The sequence below is a fragment of the Magnolia sinica genome, chromosome 15 (assembly GCF_029962835.1).
Source record: "Magnolia sinica isolate HGM2019 chromosome 15, MsV1, whole genome shotgun sequence".
NCBI classification, from domain to species: domain Eukaryota; kingdom Viridiplantae; phylum Streptophyta; class Magnoliopsida; order Magnoliales; family Magnoliaceae; genus Magnolia; species Magnolia sinica.
The window spans coordinates 50,622,195-50,630,572 of NC_080587.1; positions in this window are offsets into that span (position 1 = coordinate 50,622,195).

Here is an 8,378-nt window from a genome sequence, read left to right on the forward strand (position 1 = left end):
GGTCCAATTTAATCCAAATCATGCTCTGATACCAACTTGTAACGCCCCAGATTTCGAGGGTCAAGCAAAGCCCAACTCCTAAGATCCAACGCATCATTTATGTAACATAGATAATGATGTTTAAATGTTGTCCTTATTAGTGTATTAAACATGAGTGGGATTACACTAAAACAGCATATCATACTCTAGAGGTAATGTAATTTAGTAAGCAGAAGACTGAAATATATGTATTGAAATAAGTAAGCGGTTATCTGCCTCCAGAGTGTGATGATGTAACTGGGCTGAATGTTTACATGTATTGTTTATAAAATTTACAAAATAGTAAAACATAAAGTGTCCAACTATCCCATAGCCCTGTAATCCCTGCGACGCAGCTTTAGGTCTACATAAACCCACCTGAGAGCTACACGTAGGAGAAATGCTCCTCCTCGTCTTTGAAATCCGGCTCCATCATGTAAGCCTCAACGCCATCTGTAACTAAACCAGAGTCTGGTTGGTGTTTTGAAACATCATCCCAGAGTAGGAGTGAGTGATCAACTCAGTGGTACTATAAGGCAAAGGTTAACATGTTATCAATTCAATCAAGCTATAATGACAAAGCAACAATCATTCCTATCTACTCTTATTAATGTAAGGATGATGTGCAGTAATGATGCATGCCCTCTCCTGCACTCCCTCGGCGACTTCATCAACCATTCGCACATGACAAACTCCCTAAAGGTGTGCTTCCTCACCAAAGCAGATGCAATGCGGTGTATGGTCGTGTTAGCCAAGTTCTTAATTAGGCCTATTCATACAGTAGATTTGGGAAGCTAAGGTACCTCCCTTTATATTATTTACCCAAGCGGGAATCTATCTAGGGTCATCAATCCTAGTTAATCACATACGTTAGGCAAGTTGTAGGGCATCACCCCTAATGAAAGTAGTACATAGGTAAATTCAAGTGTTTATACTCCAGGTCACTGCGGGAGGCTCGTCACCTGAACATAGGGTGACAACTCAAATACAATGTCCCATATCACCGTATTCAGATCACGAGTTTGGGTTGCTCACTAGTCACTACGGGGAGGCTCGCCACCCTAGCGTAGGCCGACAGCTTGACCACGGTGTCTCATACTACCATGCCTAGCTCATGAGTCTTAGCGAATCGAGGTATCATGGTTAAAATAGGCTTTAAATTGGTAAGTGGTACCTTAGATTCAGGAAGTAGTGTCTATACATGGTAAACACATAATAGGCCAACCGAGTTATTTGACAAGTTCAATTGGTACGAGCGCACGCTGGATTAATCGACATAAAGCGCATAAGCACTCCACGTGGCCTAACTACTGTCGATAATCGTCATACTGCTCGGATTCATCGAATGTATCTAATGTGGCGAGATTAGTTCGGCCACGGAATCGGGAACTGTTATCGATTGCCTGGACTATGTAGTAGTCCCAATCATACTCAAATGCAATAGGTAGTCACATGTGATGATCATAACAGCATTTAACAAACCATTCAGATATAAATCTCATTTGAGCATTTTATCAAACACATTGAACATGTTACCAAATGTTTACATTTGATCCATAAATTGCATAGTTGAAATTAAGATTATATGAAGGAAATTATACACAAAGATAAGGTAATTGAGAATCCTATCTCAACACCCTTATTAAATACAATTCATCAAACAATTTCTCATTTAGACATTTTATCAAACACTTTGACTACACATTACTACATGAATAGACTAAATTAGTTATAACATATATTATGGCAAATCCTTTCGCAAAGGAGTTGTCATATATACAACAAACATGAATTGTAGATTAATAGTCATGGCAAGCACAAATCATAATTGCAAGTTCATTCAAACATTTCAACAAACACATGGAATGCATATTTGTTCAACATAGTTCATACATGTGTAATATATGAAAAACGTCGTAACGGAGATCTGATGGCATCAATCAAGTCAGACATAAATCATTATTAACATTAAAAGCCTTGAAAACCATAACCTAAATGCTTATAGTCTGCACCTTTCGTCGGTATACTCGTATCAAACTCGGTTCGAATCCTACATTCTCGAAAAAGGAATAACGGGTACCTAAATCAGGAAATCCGTTAGCTAGGTTGACAAGCAACTATTCTATACCTTAACTACGGCATTAGGGTTTGGATTTCTTAACTAAATCGTGTTGAAATGGTTCGTGTAACGATGGTGGTGCGGCGATTCAATGCGTGGAGCAGTGGGAGTGAATCCCAGCAACGATCTCCCAAACTCACTCTCTTCTCCTCACTCTTTTCTCCTCTTTTCTCTCTTCTCTCTCCCAAGCTTAGAGAAATTAGTACAGAATGGGAGTGAGGTGGTTTAAGGGCCTTATATAGGCTCAAAACTGATGTCAATGGCCCAAGGGCCATAGTATACTTGGTTTATAGCCAAAGGGTGTAAGTTTCTGACGAATTGGGCACACCTGGAGGTCCATTGCTCAAATATGTCATGGAGGCAAGTTTCCTAACCATGGATCTAGGCTGGGATGCGATTTCAGAGCATTTGGATGGGCCGATCAACCATGACAGACCCGTATCAAATCAATGATCGTTGTCACTCGATCAGGGCCACAAGTACACAGATATGTGTAGGGAAATTTCCCTGATCCATGGGTGAAGTTCTGTTAGAAACTGACGGCCTGAAATCTTCAATTTCGCCTGCAAGCGAATGGCCCAATTTACTTAAGTTCTGGTTCATTTTCTAAAGATATTCGCGTGCTTAAGGCTCAAGTTGTGCATTTCTGGATACTATTTGGGCTCGATTCCTGCGATGGTTGTCAAGCCCAATAAGACTGACATAACCCTATAGTTTCGCAGTCATCAGACTTTCGATGTGCTGTCCATGTCCGATACGGAGTTTCAATGTGCTCCCGAGAGCAATTCAGTTTTGAGATTTCTCCTAGGTTTTTAAGTAATGTTGAGTTACTGATTTTAATGGTTTTAGGTCTTGCCATTCGTATAGATAGTGGTTCGAGCTAATTCCATTGATTATTTAGTTTAGTACTTAATTAATTTTCATCTAATTTCTATAGAATACGGTCCTTAGGGATTTCTGCCTAAGGTGGTATTTGGGTCTTTGTACAGATTTTTCCAAGACATTACATTCTCTCTCTTCTTCATTATTTTATTTTCATTCCTTCTTCCTCCTCTGCTTCTCTGTTGTCAGTGACCAGCAACTGGACTCGGTACAACATGACTCGCAGCAACTTAACCAAGTCACGTCTTGACTCAATGCGGCAATGGAGGACGGCGCATGACCTCTCTCTCTCAGATTTTTCTCTCTTTCTCTCATTTTCTCCTTCTTCTTTTCTTTCTTCTTTCCCTAGCTAAGTTTAGGAAGACCGTAATCGGTGTTGGACTCGGCTCGAACTTGCAAGCTTAGAAGAAGACCTGACCAGATCTGAATCTCCTGGTACAGTGACTTGATGTGGCATGAATGCAAGCAGCACTCTCTCTCTATCTCTCTCTCTCTCTCTCTCGTCTTCTCCTTCTTCTTCTCTTTTAACCAGATTTGAACTCGGCCCAGATTCGAACCAAGTCGACTCGATTCAATGCCACAAAGAAACGACGTTCTCTTTCTCTCTTTTAAACTTCCTATTTTTAGAAATGGTTGCCCTAAAAGGAAATAGGTTATTTATAGCCTTGTGGAAGCCTAGAAGGATTGGCTCATAATCGGTCGATTAGTTACGGTTTTAACTAACTTAATCTATAATGTTTTATGGCCATGGAATTGAATCAAGCTTGCATGACTTCGATCAAGAGTTAGGGATGTAATTATGGGACCCTGATCCACCCATTTAACATCTCAGATCTGGAGGTGGGGCCCACTTAAAGGAGATGGGTATTTCGAATTAATGGAGAAGATGATGAGGTTGACAATGGTGGATTACAGTTTAATGGTTAGTCCTTCAATCTAATTTGTATGGATGGTGTGGATTTGATCTTAGAATACGGTGGGACCCATCGTTCATCATAACGTTCCCATATAAGTGATGGGTGATAGTATTTTTGGCCAAGTGCAATTTCTCACGCGAAGGAGGATTTCTCGTGGAGTTTCATATTTTCGCAAGATAGGCTACTGCTCGCCCTAAAATGGACATTGTTAATGCTTTGAAAGAGTTTCTAAAAGCTTACAAATGGCTGAGATGGAGCCAATTTCATAACGGAAAGATTCTTTCTGCGGCTCCATTCTCCATCACTTTCTCTCTCTTCCTTGTTTTAGAAACCTAGTTTCAAGGGCTAGGATACTTTTATATGGATGGATCGGATTCTGAGGAGAAATCTTGCGTGGAACGCCAACACAACAGTATGAAAGGTTTCCACTTTCGGAAGCCACCGCACGCAGCACTTCTTGTGTCAGGTGTAGTGAGTACGCACATGCATAACTTCGCACGGAGCAACTTAGGGTGTGGTTGGATTCGATTTCCCTATAAGATGAACGGTTCGGATCATTAATATGATCCCAGTTGGTGGGTCACATATCGCGCCTATGCACGGCGTCCGTTTGGACTGGTTCTTATGCTTACACACATATATTCCCATACATGGAACCTATAGAGTTTTGGATGGTTTTGAGGGCCACACCTAATGGACGGTTTGGATCATCATTCCGTGATCTGATGGTGGGCCCAATTTCAAATGGACGATCGAGGTCCGTTACTGGCAGGAAAATGGAGGTAGAAAGTGAGAAAATCTCTCTTTTTCAAATGCTCACCGGGTCAGCACCCATTTGACCGGTTCTGAGAACCGGTGTGTCGCATGTGTACATCTGTTGGTGTACACTCACTCTGTGAGTGTGGGGTCCACCTTGGTGTGTTGAAAGATCCATACCGTTCAGTGTCTCTTACTATTCCTATTAGGGTCTAGGTTCATATATGAGGTAGATCTATAAATCAAGTGGACCATAATTCTTAAAGCTTAGCTCCAATTGCAGATTTCTGTTGATCTGATGGCCTGATCATACCAAATTCAAACATCAACGGTAATAAGGGTCTACGGGAGCATTTAGCCAGAAATTAATAGCTAGATTAAGGATTAGATGACCTAATACGCATTTGTAATATTGAATATCATTATTACAATGACTTTGATAGCTTTATTATTATTATTATTATTATTTTATTATTATTATATATAATTTATTCTACTTTTCTCTAAATTGCTTACGTGGGTCAAAATACATGAGTCTGAACGTATGGTTATCGTTTTATCTTAACGGTTGGATCTGAGTGATGAATAGCATAAGTTATGTTTATCTTCACACATTCCTGCTAATCTAGATTATAATGGTAACACCTGAGTCTTAAAAGTACGGGGTGTTATACAGATTAAGATCACTCCACGGATCTCCCATGTCCTTGACCCCCTTTTGCAACTAACCCTTCTACTTAAGAGCCCCCATCGCTTGACTTCTTCCTCATCTCGTTGGAAAAAAGAGCCGTAGTGGTTTCTTCTATCTTCACTTTATTCTTCTCATACAACATAATAGTAATGAGATGGTCATATGATGTGGGAAGTAATGCTAAAAGTAGTATCACTTTATCTTCACCATCAATCGTCACTCTAAACATTAACCAGTCGCTACATACCTTTGTAAACAAGTTCATGTACTCCAGGAGATCAGATCATTCCTTCATCCATAGCCCAACAAGTTATTTCTTCACAAACAACTTATTAATAAGGGACTTCACCAGGTATAAATCTTCTAGTTTCTTTCACATCTCTATAAGATATTCCTCATCAAGAACGTTGTACATAACTTCATCTAAAAGGCATAGAAGGATGATGCTCATAGCCTTCTCCCTGAGTTCGCTCTACTCATCATCCGACATCTTATCTAGTTTAGTCTCTAACAATGCCTTGCTTAACCCTTGTAATACTAGAATATCCTTAACTTTCCACTGCCATTAACTAAAATTATTCTTCCTATCAAAATTATGTATATCGAACTTTAACACTGACATCTTCGTTGAATTCTTGAAAGTCCTTAAACCTCACGCTCCAATACCACTTTGTTGAAATTTCAAGCCATCAACAATATCGGATCAACCATAGGTATTAGAAATTTGGATCTAATACCACCATTAATCTATGCTCTTTATGGAAGCATATTCAATGAAGATAAAACAATCACAATAAATAGAATAATAAAAATAATCAAACAAGCAAACACAGAACACACTAATTTTATGTGAAAAACCTTTGTGGAAAAGAATCATGGTACAAAGTGATAAAGATCTCCACTATAATAATAATAATAATATCTTAGAGTTTACCGAACTCATATTCTCTAATAGCAAGATCACTCGATCTTTCCTTACGATGTGCACTTAGGAAAAACCTTAGCCCCTTGAAAAAATTCATTCACAAGCTCTTACAAGTGTAGAAAACTCTCTCATCTTACAAAAACCATTGTCCCGAGAAAGAAATCACTCATAAATTACTTAAACCCTAATTACAATTAAACTTGAATACCCTGATTTATGTCAAACCATGTATCATCGTCAGTTGTACCAATGTCGGTCAGACCAACAATCTGTCAGTTAGACTGACAGAGCTGTGTCGAGTAGGATACAAGGCATTGGCACAACAAGGTCCTATGGTGTATGTTGATACAAAAATATGGCCTCTCCAACCGAGCACCAGTGGCTAGCTCCGAGGCCCGTGAACCTGCATAAGTGAAGGACAAAGGAGACCCTGGCTAGAGTAGGGGACCCTTCGATGCCAAAGTTAGGCTAGGAATCTGGGTCTAAGTAGTGTAGCTGGTGGTTTAAAGTGCCAAATGTTGGGTACCTGTTCCAATTGTTTCATCTCCTATTTATACCTGTGGATCAAAGGTTGCATGGTCGTTAATCTCGGCATGATCTCTTCCATCATGTAGGAGTTGTGCGTGCAGTGATGTTGTCCGCTATCCTAAGATCATGAGCCAAAAAAATCTCCAACGTGCCTTATTAGGATTGATCCCTCACCGTGATACTCGGCCATGTTAAGCATCCGAGCTGATCCTAGTCCACGGCCATCCGAGCCTATGAGAAAGTTGATCTTGCTCAAATCTCATACTCATATTGGCATCGAGTACTAGATCTCCGGCTCCGACCTATGGCTCGGACACATAATACCTTCTTCCAAGTCTTGAACTGATGTCAAAGCTCAGATCCAAGATCCAGGGCCGTAGTTCTTTGGATGAGAGTTTCAAATCCAGGGTCGTAGTTCTTCGGATGAGAGTTCCAGACGTTGGTGTGGCCCACTCTGCCTCTCTTCCACAACCCTAGTTTTGAAACCGTAGTTTGGAAGCACGGTTGGCTCGGATGTAGTGATATTATTCCAAGGCTTTGCTCGTCGGCTTCCCCAAGTTGGCCGTTATTGGGTTTGGCTCAGATTTTCCCATAACAGAAGCTCCCGGCTTCCTGTGTCTGAGTTCAGAATAAGGGAGTAAATGCCTAGGAAAATGAACCGCCTCCTTATTCATGATGATAGGTCGGCTAAGTCAAAATGAATCGTCATGATGATTACACTTCGGGATTCGCGTGATGTATGTTGGTTGCAGGTTTTTGAGTTCTGGTCGTTGGATGGCGGACGCATGGCGACGATTGAGGATTCGAATCGGCAGGATGAGTAGGCTGTTGTCGCGTGTCTATCGGGAGGCGAGAGGCTGCTTATGCAATAAATATTGTTCAGTACCGACGGCATTCGGCTTGGAGAGAGTCGGCCCGGATGAATTACCTACTTCCACGTGTTCGACCAGGTTCATGACCAAGCCGCTTCAACTTCGAAGATAGCCGTCTGTCATGATTGTGTTTGGTTGGCAGCGGCTATATAAACCTCTCCTAGTCCTCATTTGAAGTCTCCTACTTCATTTGTATTCCTTTACGCTCCATTTCCTTTGAGCGTTTGTGCAGCGAGAAGCTTTCCGGAAGATCGTTCTTTATGAGTTCTCCTTCCCAAACTCCTTTTCCATTTCTTTTTAGAATACTATGTCGAACGGCTCGGACGAGGTCCAAGAGATCCGAGTGATGAATGAGGATTCTGAGCCAGAGACCACAGATTCAGAGCGTGTAGACTCTGAAGGTCCCTTTAAAGCAGTACCACTCTATCCACGAGTCAAGAAGACTGCAGGTCCGAGGGCCAAAAGTCGAGGCATGAGATCAAAGAGGGTACCCCGGGATCCGACGGGAAGGGCTAAGGTCAGGCCTTTGGGAGGTAGATCCGAAGCGATAGTTCCCAGGTTCTCAGTTTTGATCGAGTCTCAGATGGCTCAACTCCATGCTGAGTATCAAATTCCCGACACGGTGCATATCTGAGCTCCTACTCCTCTTGATGCTCCAGGTGTTCCTACT